The sequence below is a fragment of the Archocentrus centrarchus genome, chromosome 16 (assembly GCF_007364275.1).
Source record: "Archocentrus centrarchus isolate MPI-CPG fArcCen1 chromosome 16, fArcCen1, whole genome shotgun sequence".
Lineage (NCBI taxonomy): Eukaryota > Metazoa > Chordata > Actinopteri > Cichliformes > Cichlidae > Archocentrus > Archocentrus centrarchus.
Window position 1 is genome coordinate 22,833,345 of NC_044361.1, and position 17,596 is coordinate 22,850,940.

The following is a 17,596-nucleotide window of genomic DNA, read 5'->3' on the forward strand; positions in this document are numbered from 1 at the left end:
AAGAAATGTAAATATATAGGGTTTTTCCTTTTCCTTATACATGCGTTTTCATCAAGAAATGTATATATTTTCTTTTTCATTTTCCTTACACATGCGTTTTCATCAAGAAATATATATATATATTTTGTTTTGCCTTTTCCTTATACAAGCCTTTGTTCTTTTTACATTTCCTTGTCTCCTCTTTTACTTTACCATATACATTTCTGCCTCATTATGCCAGTGCTTCTCAATTATTTTCCCCTAGGAAGAAGAAAACATTTCAGCTAAGCTAGCAAGGTGACTTAATTCTTCTGCAGTTGTCTGAGACAAGACCTGGAATTGTCAGAGACCTACCTGGAAAATTCACGGATGCTCATCATCTTTATGATATAGCGAAAGGTAAGGTTAACAATGACAGTATTTATGTGTTACACTGTAAAAAAAAGTACATAAAAATGACAGTGGAAAACTATGAAATGGCAACAGTAATAGACCGTTAAATCAAAAAGGGTGTATTTCTGTAGCAGAAACATGTGATTACTGTAAATAAAAAAACAGTACATAACTGTAATTTTTACTGTCATAATATGTTGAAATCACACATTTTTACTGTGAAGATCTTTTTTCCTGCACTGCAAAAAAGTCTGTAAAAAATACAGTGGAAAACTGCCAAATGGCAACAGTAATAGACCATGAAATCGAAAAGGGTGTATCTCCGTAGCAGAAACATTTAATCACCATAAATCAAGAACCAAGATATAACTTTCATTTTAACTGTCAAAATATGTTGAAATCACACATTTTCACTATGAAAATCTTTCTTTTCTGTAAAATTTCTGTAAAAATGTCACAATCATACCATAAAAATAATTTCTGTTTGAATTATACATATTGCTGAATTGTACATTTAAATGTATTTCCCAGGTTGACTGAAATTTAATCAGGAATTATTTCAAATAATAGTTTCAGTTTTTTGATTGCTTTTTCAGAAAAGGAAATGCAAAACATTATATTGTTTTTTTATTCTGTGTGTATCAACTGTGTCTGAACTGTAAACTGAGTTTAGATTTCATCATACAGATTTTCTTTTCATTCACCTTGTGAGTGGTCCCAAAATATTCAGCTTATTACAGAGTAACCTGCTAATATAAAATGAGACTGAGAGATACATGCATGCGTCACACAGACAGTATCCAATCAGCAGCTTCAGACTGAGCCATGACTGAGCAGTTACACTCAGAGGTTAGCGCCTTTTCTGCCCTCTCTGTGGGATAAACGACATTACTACATGATGGTACATCATGCTGCCCCTGGGTTTACTCCAGTTTTGTGTCAACTTTGCATCAACAAGTTATGTCACCACGGTAAGGTAAGTTAACAGTATTGATACTATTAGCAGCAGTGAAGACCTGAGCCAGCATTGTGGATGTAAAGCCAGAGTTAACTTTAACCAATATCAGCTACGGAAATGTTCAGCTGTAATTTTGGGGGAATTGGTTTAAGACATGTTCCTCATGGCAAACTTAATCAAAATGAACCATTTATTTAGGTGACATGTTGTAATAAAGGCGAAATTTAAGGCTAAATTTTACCGGATGCATAATCAGGGTGAATGTGGACCTGAACATCTCCAGTTAGTAAGTAATCAATCTGAAAGGCAGTTTGATACTGAATACTGTACAGAGGTCAATTTTGTCTCTTTTCCATGAATTCTGTCGTCATCCACTGAGCACGAAAACATCAGCATACTGGTGGGTTTCAGAAACGGCAGGTGTGATTCTTGTGATTGAGTCGTTTGCATGACTCATCTAGTGACATCACTGCCTGGCCAATCAGTGGCATGCAGTCTGTTGATGCCACATTTTCTACATTTTCGATCAACTTGGCGCACCTGGAACTGTGGCTGAGTAGGTACTAAAAAAGTATGTGGTAGCACCTCCTGGTCCACTCTCCAGTCCAGTGGGTGGTGGTAATGCACCTATAAGCTGGTTTGCCCACCACCATTAAAACCACAAGAACAAGGTACTAGCGCCTAATGGAATACCCTAAAAACTGAACCAAGCTGAATCTAACTGAGTTGAGTAGGTACTAGTGGAAAAGTGGCAGTCTCCATGGAGATATGAGCTCTGTAAGTAGAGCTCTGCTAGCATTATAGAAGGTGAGCAGCATAAACAGAATGTATGTAATTGGCAGGTGATTTGAAATGTTTGAAACAGCTCAACAAACTGCAGTTTGGACCACAGTGTGTCTGTGCGCTAAAATGTAATAATTGTTCAAAGGTTACATGAAAATACTATGCAGTTTAGAGCAGGCTAAAGTAGTTAGTCTGAAGTATTGTGGTGACATGTACGGTAATGCAGTGTGTTGGACTGGTGCAGAGCAGGCTGTGGTGTTAATGGCCAATGTTTGCAGGCATCAGTTTAAATTTAAGGACTGAACTGGTACTTAATGCTTGAGTGTTTGAGCTGATCTGTCTGCTTACACCTTGTTGAATTCAGTTATATCCACAAAGAGCAGTAAACCAAAGTGCAGCAGCAGATGTCAGCTGATCAGTGTGTAAAATTCTTCCCATGCTGCATCGCTGCTACACCAGATATTAGGTTTACCCCATCTGCCAAATCTCATGTTAACCCCAGGACATAGTGTATCTGCTCCTGTTAACATTCGTGTCTAAGACAACCATTAAGACTTTTAAGTGGTGATAGTTAAAGATTTTAAAATGATTTTGTTTATTTTATTTTTATCATTTCTTTATTTATGCTTTCTGTCTTTTATTTGTATTTTTGTGGCATGCCTGCTTTATTGAACAGTGGCAGTAGACAGATGGGAAACACAGCAGAGAGGGGATGATCTGCAGCAAAAGGCCCAAACTGGAATCGAACCTTGGCCAGCGTGACATGTGGTGCATGTACTACCAGGTGAGGCCCAACTGTTTATGGATTTGAGTGTGAAATGTATTAGAATGTAATTTGCTACATGTGCAGTGAACAGAGTGAAAGTGTTGATAGGAGGATGTTGGTCCTGTCAGTGCTCTCTTCTTAACTGCCAGCAGGCCCAGTTCTAGCCCACTGTAGCTGGGAGGGCAGACTGAAAATGTAGGTGGGCAAGCATAAATGTAGACACAAAAAATTGGGCTATATTTGTTTTTTGGGGGTTGAATACAGCCCTAGTAGACACAAAGACATACATATATACCCTCCCCATTTATCTAAGCTTGGGACATCACAGAAAGGACACAGATTTGTGACCTTTTGTGGCTGGAATATACATGTTTTTTTTTTTTTAATTCTGTAGTTTTTCACATTTTGTGTTTTTGCAACTGCAAAAACACAAAATGTGAAAAACTACAGAATCAGTCTTCTGTTTTTTTGGGCAAACTTTATGACAAATTCATTCAGGAAGCAGAAACATGCCTCCCGAGCCACAGAGTATTCCAGCCAAGGTCTAGTGTGGGTTGAATGAGCGAAACGTATTGACAAAGGCGGAACACGGAAACTAGAGTGTGAACCAGATTAAGGAAAAGCACGAAACAAGAGCTGTTCAGTTGAACCTGCGTGCAGCGCAGAATCAGAGTGAGAAAGTGTCAAAGTGTGGAAAATCAAAACTATTGTAGGTGTAGCTTGATGGGAGGACCTTTCACTGCCTGCAGGCAGTATGAGAGGTTTTGATTGGGTGGGCAAGAATCAAATTTGGGTGGGCTGAGCCCATCCTTGTCCTATGCTACCGCCAGCCCCGCCTGCCAGTGGTTCAGATGGACTTTATCAACCACTTTGCTATCCTACCAGTCTACCTATCTGATCAGAAACCAGTCTTATCAAGGATAAATAGAGTTAAGTGGTTGCACAGTTCAGTGTATTTTGATTTATCAACAGAATGCTTTAGATGAATCTGCTTTTGTAAGCACTGTGTAGCCATTTCATGTTCAATTTCTGCATTTGTTGATGTTTAGCACTGCAGACCTAAATGATGGGATTGACATCTTGCCAGCGTCAGCCCTTTGGGTCCAGTTGTCCTGGAGCTTTTCAATATTTCACAAATTTTCGATCCCCTACCAGAATATTGATATTTTATTCCTTAATGGAGACTTAGCTGGGACTAATGGATTGCTGCCTCCTGGTGCAGCTTTGTCCACCTACTACAGTTCCACAGGCTGTGGTGGGGGCACTGCGTCTGTTTATAAGAACCACCTCTGTACTGTCCTTTTTACTGCTTTATTTCTAATAAACATTTATGTCAGTGATTTCTCTGTCTATTCATACAATTTTTAAACACAACAAAATAATGTGTCATTCTCCTCAGCACAGTGCAGTGGAGAATGCAGTGCTGCCAGCTTCACAGAGATGTTCGATGACAGCAGTTTGACTTGACATCAGTGTTATAATTTGTTTTTTTGTTTTGTTTTTGATGGTGTTTCTTTTTGTTTGTTTTTGTATTCTTTTTTTAATTTCTGACTAATTTTCACCTCAGTAATTATACTAACTGCTAACTCTTTTTTTTTTTTTTCTGATCAGCATCACATGGCCACATTACTGAAGTTGCAGTATTTTTTGAAGTTTTTCTGAACAGTTGCAGGTTGGCTTTGGAAATTAATATTAATGCAGACATTTACCGCATTCTTTCTCTAGGAGGACCTTCGTGACCTTTGCATTAAAGACACTTAATATGTACACAAAGACAAGGTGTATATTTTACATTCGGGGTATGTATGTCATCTAACAGAAAATTTGTTTAATTCATTTGTGTATGAACTATAATATCATTATTATTATTATTATTATTATTATTATTATTATTATTATTACTGCTTTATTTTATTTTGTTATTCTGGCTGTAGAGAGGATTCTGCCAGTCCACAGTAAACACCTGATGACTAATGGGGGTCCTCAAGCAGAACTGGTGTCACTACAGTTTAGGGCTGCATAAATCGATTATTTTAGTAATCGAGTATTCTATCGATTATTCCATCAATTAATCGAGTAATCAGATAAGAAATACTTTTTTTATTAACAGTTTATCTGCATATTTTAACTCCGTACTGCAGTTTTTCGCCGTGTGAACAAACAGCGATGGATGGAGCAGCTACAATGTTCTTTTCTTCACCTTAACACTTGCTGATCAGGTGGTTGATGAAGGACTTCCAGCTGTTTCCCAGTAAAGATTTTAATGGTGGTTACTAAAAGAAAAAGCTGCTGTTTTGGATGCTGGAAAAACATTTCTTTTTGCACTACTTGAGCTCACCGTCTCTATAACAGCTTCGCCTCTTTGCGCTTGCGCAGTTAAAACCGCTGCCTGCTATGAGTGTTTTGAAAAACTAGTGGCTGCGGGATCCATGGCGCATGTGTGAGTAATGTTGTATGCTTTGTATTCACAAGCATTCTCGAAAATACGTTTCTACTGCAGGTCTATATTTAGTCACTAATAAGGGATTAAAGTATAAAAAATATTTTGACGGAGCCCCTCGGACCTGGGGGCGGGCCTTCCGGTACCGTAACATACGGGTTCTGTATTTTACGAGACAGATGGCAACTCTAGCGATGATCCACTCTGTGTTAAAGGAAATCCATCGCAGCGACGGAGAGCTTTTTAGAATCTGTGTGTGTGTGTGTGTGTGTGTGTGTGTGTGTGCGCGCGCGCGCGCGCCTGTGTGATTCACACTCCAGTCCAGTAGGTGGCGGTAATGCAGTTCTATGTTGGTTTGCCAGCCACCAATAAACCCACAAAAAGACGACGGAGCACTATAATGCTGCTAATGCTAGTGAGGAGCGTCGCTTACATGGAGACAACTGAGCTCTGCAGAGTTTAAACAAAGCACCGAAACAGTAAATTTGTGTCAATAATTTTTTTGAATCGAATTAATTCTAATTGATGAATCGTTCCAGCCCTACTACAATTACATATTTTTCCCCAAAGAATGTCTAAATGCAAAAAGTGATTTATATTTCAACAATGTCTTTATTTGCAATGGGCTTTATATGTTATTTCTTTGTAATTAATAATGGGTAGTTGGTTGTAAAATTTTAGCCACTGTTGTTCCATATTTTTTTCTGGGTGAAGTTCTGGCAACAACAGCTGCCACTGTTTGAATGTACTGTTGATTTTTACAATAAAATACTGTTATTTATCACACAGTTGTGTTTTTCATCAACGACTGTAATTAGGTTTAAGGGATATCATTTGTATTTGGAATTGTTTACCATAAATGGTTTTAAATTGTCACCATATTTTATACGGTAAAATACAGGCAACCACAGCGGCCAGTGTTTTACCGTGAACCCAGTTTATGGTATTTTACCATGAACCCGGTTTACAGTATTTTACTGTGAAGCCGATTTACGGTATTTTGCCGTGGACCTGGTTTACAGTATTTTACAATGAACCTGCTTTACGGTATTTTGCGTAAACCTGCTTTACGGTATTTTACTGTGAACCCGCCTTACAGTATTTTGTCGTGAACCCGGTTAGCGGTATTTTACTATGAACCCGCTTGACGGTATTTTGCCATAAACCCGCTTTACAGTATTTTACTGTGAACCCGCCTTACAGTATTTTGTCGTGAACCCAGTTTACGGTATTTTACTATGAACCCACCTTACGGTATTTTGCCATAAACCCGCTTTACGGTATTTTACTGTGAACCCGCCTTACAGTATTTTGTCGTGAACCCGCTTTACGGTATTTTACTATGAACCCGCTTGACGGTATTTTGCCATAAACCCACTTTACGGTATTTTACTATGAACCCACCTTAAGGTATTTTGCTGTGAATCTGTTTACGGTAAAATACCGGCAGCTGTGGTGGTTGCCGGTACTTAACTGTAAACTATTCTACGGTAAATGCTGTAAACAGATTCACGGTGAAGTACCGGCAACCACCACAGCTGCCAGTATTTTATCGTGAATTCAACTTTTTTTTTTTTTTTTTTATACACAGTGTAGTTAGCCGTGGTAACGTTATCCACCATTGTCATTTTACCATTCTGTATCTGTGTATAAAAGAAACAGTCTCCAATTGGAAAGTAAGCTAACTAGTAGCAACTTTAGCCACAGGTAGCTAAAATATATACTGCTGCCTCAGTGCTGTAACGTTAAAAGGTTTACGTTCTATATTGTCAAATCACTGACATCTTCCAACACTATTGTTTAGAATAGTGTTTTAAATATTGACTTAAAAGCTATATGCCAAACCATTTCATGTTCTGATGTGATTCTGAATTCTTTTGCTTTCTTGTGTCCATCTTTCTCAGCAGCAGCCCACCTAACAAGCATGGCACAGTCACCGAGATGTTGCTGCAGTGTGCCATGCTGTTCCAATAATGAACAAAAAACTGTGTATTTGAGTTTCCACGATTTTCCAGTGGATGCAGAAATACGTGTCTGTTGAGGGAGAGCGATCAGGAGAGATGAGGGGCCAAGATTTAAAATCCTTTGTGGAGCAGGACAGTCGGTGTTGCCAACTTAGCGACTTTGTCACTAGATTTAGCGGTTTTTCAGACCCCCATCACAATATGAGAGTGAATGTGCTCTATTTGTCTGTGTGATCTCTCAGCTCCTAGATGGTTAAAACAGACAGAAGTCATCCCTGTTCACTTTTTTTTCCAGTCAGGAAACATCAGTTTCTGCTGCTGTGTTTTCACACAGGGTGGGAGGTGTATATCCTCACTGACCGTCTCTATCAGCCACTGAATGTATAAACTAGTCTTAAAAAAGATTGAACTCATTGTTCTCTCAAAACCAACTGGCAGCACCTTAAATCAAACCGACAGTTCTGAACATTCACCGTGATTCTGTTGCATATTGTGATTATTGGAAAATGGACACAAGACCTCCAAGCATGGACACAGATTCACTCAGCAGCTGTTTAAAGTCTTCATCAGAACATAGACTTCTTATGGTGCTTTGCACATTGTTTGCACCTCATTGTCTTTGAAAATCAAGAGCTAACAAAACAAATGCAGCAAATGCACTTTTATCTCATATCTCATTTTAAGTTTGTCAAATCCCTGCTCATTAAACGCTCTTCTGTCAGATGCTGCCTGAGAGGGCTGTGGATATCTATTTGTCCTGTTCTAATAAACCCAAATTCCAGGAACTCCTTCTTTAGATCTATTCAGTTTTATTCATTAACAAATCCTGTGTCATGGCACTGTATACTGTAAGGTAAAAACCCTACAGGTTTAATCTAGGATAGTACCAGTTACCTTAGCTGCAGGTAACTAGTGACTGTTGAGGCCTCAAATTAAGTGACATTATGTTGAGCATTTCTACCCCTGTCTTGCCAACACGTTACTGTTACACCAAACTCCAACCTCACTGTGGCCTGTGGTCCATTCTGTGCTAAAAGTAATGTATTCATTTACATTTGTGCTGTTTTAAATAAAAGCTGTCAAGGCCACTGACCTTAACAGGTGGAATCAATCAGACCAATAAAAGCAAAAACACTAAAGACAAAGCTCAACAGCATGGGAAATAACATGAGCAAATGGGGCTTTAGAGAGGGGAACAGGTAACATTTGTTTACACGTGTATTTTTTTAAATAAGGCTACACATGACTGTCAAGGCTACTGACCTTAACAGGTGGAAATAATTTAACAAAACTCATATCAAGAAAGTTTAGATCAATTTGTTTTTATTTATTATTTTCTATAGTCCAATTTGGGGTAGAGTTATGTAGTGTTTGGCCAAGGTTAATAATAATAACAATAACAATGAAAAGACTATAAAGAAAAATAACTAATAACTAACTGTCAAAATGACCCCCTATGAGCAAGCACTTGGCGACAGTGGGAAGGAAAAACTCCCATTTAACAGGAAGAAACCTCCGGCAGAACCAGGCTCAGGGAGGGGCAGCCATCTGCCGCGACTGGTAACTATAAAGTAATGAATTGAACAAAAGTAAATAAACAAAAAAGAAATAAGTAAAAAAAGAAATAAAAGGGAGATCAAAGTCCAGGCCTCTTGGCAAGTGTTTAAGGTTTGCTTGATTCTGCAGCCAGGGGTGCTGCTGAATCTGCTCTAACGTAGCCCGTGGGTTTCGAGCTAAACACTGCTTCAAAAAGTTCCGGCAGTCTGATCAGAGAGAGGACAGAAAACAAAGCAAAGATCAGGATGGAACCTGCAGCAATCTTTTGGAACTTGTAAGCAAAATGTTTATACAGTGTCAGCACCAAAACACAGCTATTCTACCAATGTCTCACCTTTGGTTAGGACTTGTTAAATGGTCTTTTCCTGCGGAGGAAACTAGAGGTGCAAAATTGATGCACTCCATTCAGCATTTCATATAGCAGCGCGCCCAGCTGCCAGACTGTGGTGGGGATAGCCTCATACTTCCTGCGTGTGAAAAACTCAGGAGGGGCATACGCTGAGGTTCATGCAATGCACAGACAGAAAGATAAGATGAGGAACAGGTTCAGACTGAAATCAAAATCATCACTCTGCAGAGCAATGGCTGAATGAAGAGCAGAAGCCAGATGTCATACCAGAGAAGATGGATTGTGGCTCTTCCTGTACCCAGCAGCCACATCCAAAATCTATGACCCGCACTTGCGGGTCACTGGAGCCGGTTTCGAGGAGCAGGTTTTCAGTCTTCATATCACGGTGGAAGACCCCTTTGCTGTGCATCGTTATGGCTGCATCCACCAGCTGCTTCATGATGTTCTGAAACACAAAGAGAACAGTTAGAAGTGAAGAAGGGTCTGATTCCTGTCAGTGTGGCAACTATCAAACAAGCTCTGTGGAGCTTCTCTGGGCTGGACTATATTACCTTAGCAACATGCTCCTCCAGGGGTCCACCATTGTTCTCTATGTAGCTATGCAGGCTCATACATGGGACTGGTCTCTCCATGACCACAAGGACCTCCTCCTCCTCTAGGTCATACCAGTCTAGTAGTGAGACGGCTGGAGATGTGCCTACTGATAGTGGTTCACCGCACACTTTCAGCATGTGGAGAACCTCCAGTGGGATCATGTACGTCTTGCCATTTAAGACCTAAAGAAAAGAAAAAAAAATGAATGAGTGCATGAGGTTTTCTGTCTGGTTTCCTCATAAACAGCAAAGGCACAGGAAGGTGAAACATTTTTAAATGTTTGAATCACTCACCACTTGTTCATACTCCACATCATCTTTTGGGATGTGTTTAATCACCACCTACAGATCAGTCAGGAGTATTTTGGTTAGTGCAGGGAATGCTGGCAACGTGCACGAGATATAAGAATATATGTGTTATACTCACTGGTAAGCTGTCTGACAGTCTCCACCCAGCATAAACTGAGCCGAAGCCTCCTTCTCCGAGCTTGTGAAGCTCCTTGTACGTCGCCTCAAAGTGAGCTACACAAACACAGATACATGTTTTACAGTTGTAAATGAGCTGGATCTTTTAGTGTTTTTCTGCTCTACTTGAGCACTCAAAGCATTTTATACCACATGCCTCACTTCTAATCCCCCTCACTTACTTACCTACATCTGAATATGTAATGGTTTTATCTTGAGATTAATAAACTGTTTTCACATATGAACTTCGCGAGATATGTTTTCCTTTTCTCACATGTAGGATACAGCAGGAAACATTTAAATTCAGGCATGTTTGCGCAACTAGAAATACTCTGTGGTTTATTTGAAGGAGCTGACAGGAAAGAGCATGCAGAAGGCAGCACTAGAGGTCACCAATCGCTAACTGTGAATTCTCGCATCGGTGCGCTGTTATTGTTAATACAACTTTTCTTAAACAAAAAGAAAATCCCAGATGCTTCCACAATATTCCTGTCACCTTCCGACTTCTTTGCACACAGCTGTATCGTGGAATGTATCCAATCCTACACGTTTGTGTCTGTGTATGTTAGCGCTTGCCAGAGTGATGCTAAAGAGGGCGGCCATCATGTAAATACTCAGCATTTTGTGACAGTCATAAAAAGTGTCCATCAGCTGCTAAGAAGCTCTGCTTCACATTTATAAAAAGCCCCTGGAAGCTAAACACAGCTCCAAAACACTGCTGGTGAGACCTGCTGTGGAGGAGACCGATGCTGTGCTACAACTCAGAAAGGATTGTTTGACCACTGAAATCTTTGCATATTTGCACGGCTTACTGACCATTTGATGGTAACACTTTGAGCCCTGAAACTGACATCTGTTTGCATCAAATGATTATGATTACAGTTAGTGAAAAGTGAAAAGTTAGTGAAAAGTTAGTGAAAGAAATTCATTAAGGGTAAATGTTCCAAGTGTTGGTGGAAAAAGGCTTAAAACCTGCAGGCTAATAGAGAATTTGCAAGCCTGACTAAACAATACAAGCTTAAGCTCACTGTTAGTGTCTATCACACTTTCAGTTTACCTCTGCTGTGTGTGAATGGGAGGGATGCACTCCCACTGTCAGGTATGGAGGCTGATGGAGTGCTGCAGCCTGGGGAGGGGTCACAGGCACGCTCCCTGTTTGTTGTCCTGGGAGTGTCTGAGGCCAGCAGCTTCTCAGCTCTGTCCTGCTCTGTCCAGTTAGCCCCCCTGATGGCTTCGCTGGAGTTTGTGTGGCTGGGTTCACACTTTCGCTTTTTTTCAGGCATCCCCCTTTCGGTGCTGGCCTTCCTTTTGACACCCTTTCCTGCACAGCCTCGGATGCCAGCTGAGCGGGTCCACGGGCACACCTCTGCCTTTTTCTGGGGGACTCTGGTATTGTGCTGGCCTTCCTCTTTTCTCCCAACCGGTGGTTGAGTTGGTTGGTGGTGCCACAGCTCTCTACAAATGAGATAGATCCAGTTATTATCAAGCTGCATGTACTGCAGTGATTCCTTAGTTCTATCAACAAATTATGTCCAAAAAGTCTGGGTGATGTTCAGTGTCACTGAGTTTTAATGTTCAACATTTTAAAAATCTAAAATAAATACAAAAATAAATGATCACCTGAATTTTGCTGAAAGGCCACAGGATAATGGACGTTCATCGTCTCATAGACCATCTTTTTTGGAAACTTGTAAATTTGCCCAAACCTCTGTGAATATGCAAGAGTATAATTCAGCTGGTCTGATATCGCTGCAGAGTGACTGTGCAAGTGAACTGTATGTTCTTAAGTTCTGTCTGGTGACATCACACACCTGCGCCTTTTTTTACTGTCCACCCGCTACTGCACCATGTATGTATCTCTTGCAAAGATACATACATGAGTAGGAAGACGCTCATTCCAGGCTGAATAGCTTCAGCGAGGATGAAAGGTGCACGGTGAGCCGTCTGATGTCAGGAGATAAACATTGCAGACAAATAAGAACCTAGAAGATCCAGGCATCAGTCACATTTCTTCATCCCCCAATCATCTAAATGGCTATTTGAAGAATAAGTTATGCTAATAGATTAACAGTAAATAAATAAATATTGTCAAAACACACACACACACACACACACACACACACACTCCTGATCAAAATCTTAAGACCAGTTAAAAAATTGCAAGAATTTGCATTTTGCACTATTGGATCTTAAGAAGGTTCTAAGTAGAACTTCACAATGCTAAAAGAAGAAATCGGCACAAGAGACAAAAACGTTTGAGCAGGGAATTTCTTGAAAACTGCATTTACACTCAAAACATGATTTTTTTCAGCTGATCAAAAGTTTAAGACCATAGCCTTTACAAGCCAAAAGCTGTGCAAAAATTTGGATTCCATGTCATTTTCTGTCAAGTCTTTACACTGTCAAGACCTCCTGATGACAAAAGCAAAAAAGCTCACTGACTTTGAACATGGTAGGATTGTTGAGCTGCATAAACGAGGCCTCTCACAGCGTGCCATCGCTGCTGAGGTTGGACGCAGTAAGACAGTCATTTTGCATTTTTGAAATGATCCTGAGAGTTATGGAACAAAAAAGTCAAGTGGTAGAGCCAAAAAAATTTCACCAGCACTGAGCTGCAGGATTCGATTGGCTGTTCGTCAAGACATGGGACGATCCTCTACCCAAATTAAGGCCATTACTGGTGGTGACTGCAGTCCAATAACCATCAGACGGCATCTGCGAGGGAAGGGCTTCAGAAACAAAAAACGTCTTCAAAGGCCACGTCTTCTTCAATGGCACAAAATTGCCTGTTTGGACTTTGCAAGGGTGCACCAAACATGGGACATTGTAAGGTGGAAGAAAGTTCTCTTCTCTGATGAGAAAAAAATTTAACCTTGATGGTCCTGATGGCTTCCAATGTTACTGGCATGACAAGGCATCATAATTTGGGGTGTAATTTCCTTCAATGGAACAATGGAGCTTCAGGTTGTGGAGGGGCGTCAAACAGCAGCTGGCTATGTGGAGATGTTGCAGCAGGCATCCCTCATGACTGATGGCCCTCGTCTGTGTAGTAATGACTGGGTTTTTCAACAGGACAATGCTGCAATTCACAATGCCCGCCTGACAAAGGACTTCTTCCAGGAGAATAACATCACTCTTTTGGATCATCATGCATGTTCCCCTGATCTAAATCCGATTGAGAACATTTGGGAATGGATGGCAAGGGAAGTTTACAAAAATGGACATCAGTTCCAGACATTGGGTGCCCTTCGTGAAGCCATCTTCAACACTTGGAGCAACGTTCCCACTAGCCTCCTGGAAACACTGGCATCAAGCATGCCTAAATGATTGTTTGAAGTGAACAAGAATGGTGGATCTACTCATTACTGAGTCCTTTTTTTGGCACTTTGATTTCTGTTTTGAGGGGGTTTTCAGGTTTTTTTGAGCTATGGTCTTAAACTTTTGATCAGCAGAAAAAATAATGTTTGAGTGTAAATGCAGTTTTCAATAAATTCCCTGCTCAAACGTTTTTGTCTCTTGCGCCAATTTCTTCTTTTAGCATTGTGAAGCTCTACTTAGAACCTTCTTAAGATCCAATAGTGCAAAATGCAAATTCTTGAAATTTAACTGCTCTTAAGATTTTGATCAGGAGTGTATATATATATGAGCCCCCAGCTATTCAAAGATGGTAATGCATTTCTCACATAAACATAAGAGTGAATAGTATGTATGTAATAGTATTTATTGCTTTGCTTTTCATATATGCCCTCTATATTATCTTTATAATAAATTTAACCATTAAAATTTGCAGCAGCTTAAACTAACTATTAAAGGAGTTATTTTGGCATTATAAACATGTACAGGGAGGTGATTAGTGTGACTGTCATAGTTTGCAAGGTCACATGACATAATTAAATCTATGTTAAAACTGACATGTCTCACTTTGAAGGTCCTCACATCATGGCCAGCAGGAAGAAACTGAAAGACACTCTCCACAACCAGGGATATGCAAGTTGCTGCATGGACTTGAAGGGGATGAGGAGCTTATCCTCTCAGTGAGACAGAGGCTTGATCATTTCTATCATGACATCTACATGGATGTCTTCTTAAGTTGAAAACCCTGAGGAATTTAGTTTAATGTTGAAATGCAATTGATATGCCTTTCATAAATACATTTTCTTTGCCAATGTAAAATGGACCTAAATTGTGTATGTACTAATATATATATTTTTAACATCATTACTCCATGTACAGTGTTTAATATAATTATTAAATGTTTGCAAGAAACTGCCACAAACCTCGTTTCTTTGTTCCACAAGAGAAGCTTTAATTTGAACATTTTTTCTCCTCCGCGTGCTCCATTGCCAGATGCAATTTAAATGTAAAAGATGTACATATGCATATTACTCAAGACAAGCTATTTACAAAACATTTTACAGAATTCTTCACAACATCAATTCCTTAATTAATAGCTATTTAAAAACAAGAAGCACAGGGTAGATGTACAGAGAGATTTGATTTCCAACACAGCTGCTTGCAGTAATGAATGTTCACCCAAGAAGTGTGAGTTGTAGGGAGGCTCTGAACTAGTGTGTCTCCTTTTAGACACTGTCACACACTGTCCTCCTCCACAAAGGATTTTAAATCTTGGCCCCTCATCTCTCCTGATCGCTCTCCCTCAACAGACACGTATTTCTGCATCCACTGGAAAATCGTGGAAACTCAAATACACAGTTTTTTGTTCATTATTGGAACAGCATGGCACACTGCAGCAACATCTCGATGACTGTGCCATGCTTGTTAGGTGGGCTGCTGCTGAGAAAGATGGACACAAGAAGAAAGCAAAAAAATTCAGAATCAGATCAGAACATGAAATGGTTTGGCATATAGCTTTTAAGTCAATATTTAAAACACTATTCTAAACAACAGTGTTGAAGATGTCAGTGATTTGACATTAATATAGAAAGTAAACCTTTTAATGTTACAGCACTGACAGGCAGCAGTATATATTTTAGCTACCTGTGGCTAAAGTTGCTACTAGTTAGCTTACTTTCCAATCGGAGACTGTTTGTTTTATACACAGATACAGAATGGTAAAATGACAATGGTGGATAACATTACCACGGCTAACTAACACATAAATACTGTCATTGTTAACCTTACCTTTCGCTATATCATAAAGATGATGAGCATCCGTGAATTTTCCAGGTAGGTCTCTGACAATTCCAGGTCTTGTCTCAGGCAATTGCAGAAGAATTAAGTCACCTTGTTAGCCTAGCTGAAAGCAATACTGCCAGTAATGACTATTTATTGTTTCGTGTAGATATTTTTGAATGAGAGGCTACTGCATTTAGCTGCAGACACGGATAATGAAGCTGACCCATTAGTTCTCCAGGTTTTGGAGGAGGTGGTGTGTCGCTTGCACAAGTCTGTGTACCACACAAGAACTGTTGGGAGACCTGGATATTTGCTGCCTGCTGATGCCTTAGGATCATTTTTGCTTGCGGTTGTGTCAGTTATGGATAGTGCCGAACTTTTTGGGGCTGCTAAACTGAAGTCAAAGACGCAGGCATGCACAATTGATCTGCACATGGATCCTGCTCCTTCCTGTTTATTGACCAATAGTAGAGGAGCTGGAGCAAGAAGGCAGCCCTCCTCATTTGCATAATGAGGCAGAAATGCATACGGTAAAGTAAAAGAGGGGACGAGGAAATGTAAAAAGAACAAAGGCTCGCATAAGTAAAAGGCAAAACAAAATATATATATTTCTTGACGAAAACGCATGTGTAAGGAAAACGGAAAAGAAAATATATACATTTCTTGATGAAAATGTTTGTATAAGGAAAAGGCAAAACAGAATACATACATTTCTTGATGAAAACACATGTACTGTATAAGAAAGAGGAAAACAATATATATTTACATTTCTTGACAAAAACACGTGTAAGGAAAACAAAAAAGAAAATTTATACATTTCTTGATGAAAATGCATGTATAAGGAAAAGGAAAAACAATATACGGTACTTGTCGTCTATTGACATATATATATATACATATATATATATATATTTATGATTTTATTTCTAATTATGTCAGTTTTGGTCCTCCATAGAAATGGATGGATGGATGGATGGATGGATGGATGGATACTTTAGCTGTGGTTCAACGATTTAGGGGGGGGGAAATCCCATCAGTATCAGTAGCCTAACCAGTAGTGTGCAGTGACTTTTACAGAAAGGTAAGCAAGGACAGTTTATTTAATATACTTTTTAAAATAATGCCCGTGTTTCTAAGCTGGTTTTGTTTTGTTTTGTTTGTTTGTTTGTTTTTTGGTTTGTTTTTTAGAGCTAGGGCTCACAGCAAGCATGTAATTTTATAGAATATGATGCATTGCTGGAGATTAAACAGAAAGACAGGAGGCTGAGATGGAGGTGGCAGAGTTTTCAGTGGGAGTGACCAGAATGTACAGGATTAGAACTGAATACATGTAGAGGGTTGCTGTGACAGAAAAACATGCTGGAGACAGGATGAGATGATGGCAAATGATCAGCTGTGGTGATCCCTAAAGGGAACAGCCAGAAGAATAAGACGATAAAGTTTTTACAGTGAGCACAACTTTAAACATCTGCAGCAGTAATAGAATAGAATAGAATGCCTTTATTGTCATTATACAGGATGTACAATGAGATTGGAGGGCCACTCCTGTTCAGTGCCATGCAATAGAAAATAAACTTTCTAAAATAAAAATAATCTAATATGTAGCTAATCTAATATGTATAAAATATACAGAAAATAAAATGTATTAAAAATACAGAAAATAAGAGAATGTATAAAAACATATACATTGTAAAAAAGTAAAATAAATATATACATATAATAATGAAGATGGTGAGTATTGCACTTGGTGAATGAATACTGGATATTACACAATTTAGATATTGTTCAGTATGAATAATATAATATTGCACAGGGATGTGGGTGTTGCACAGTTAGAGTGGGTGAGTGTGTGAGTTCAGGTGATTGCTCTGGCAAAGAAGCTGTTCTTAAGTCTGTTTGTTCTGGCTTTGATGCACCTGTAGCGCCTGCCAGAGGGCAGCAGGTCAAACAGTTCAAAGTCAGGGTGTGAGCTGTCCTTGATGATGTTTCTGGCTCTGCTGATGCAGTGGGAGGTGTAGATGTCCGTCAGGGAGGGGAGAGGGCAGCCAACGATTCTTTGTGCTGTCTTGAATACCCTCTGAAGCCTGACCCTGTCTGCCTCAGTGCAGCTGCCGTACCATACTGTGATACAGTACGTCAGCAGGCTCTCAGTGGATGAGCGGTAGAAGGTCAGCAGCAGGTTTGAGTCAGGTTTTACTCAAACCTGACTCAAA

The 17,596-nt window shown here is 39.6% G+C and overlaps 1 pseudogene; it reads right to left on the minus strand.

The window, feature by feature from the left end:
- Positions 1-7,501: 7,501 nt before the first annotated feature.
- Positions 7,502-11,740, minus strand: LOC115794037 (serine/threonine-protein kinase pim-2-like; annotated as a pseudogene).
- Between the last annotated feature and the right edge of the window lie 5,856 nt (positions 11,741-17,596).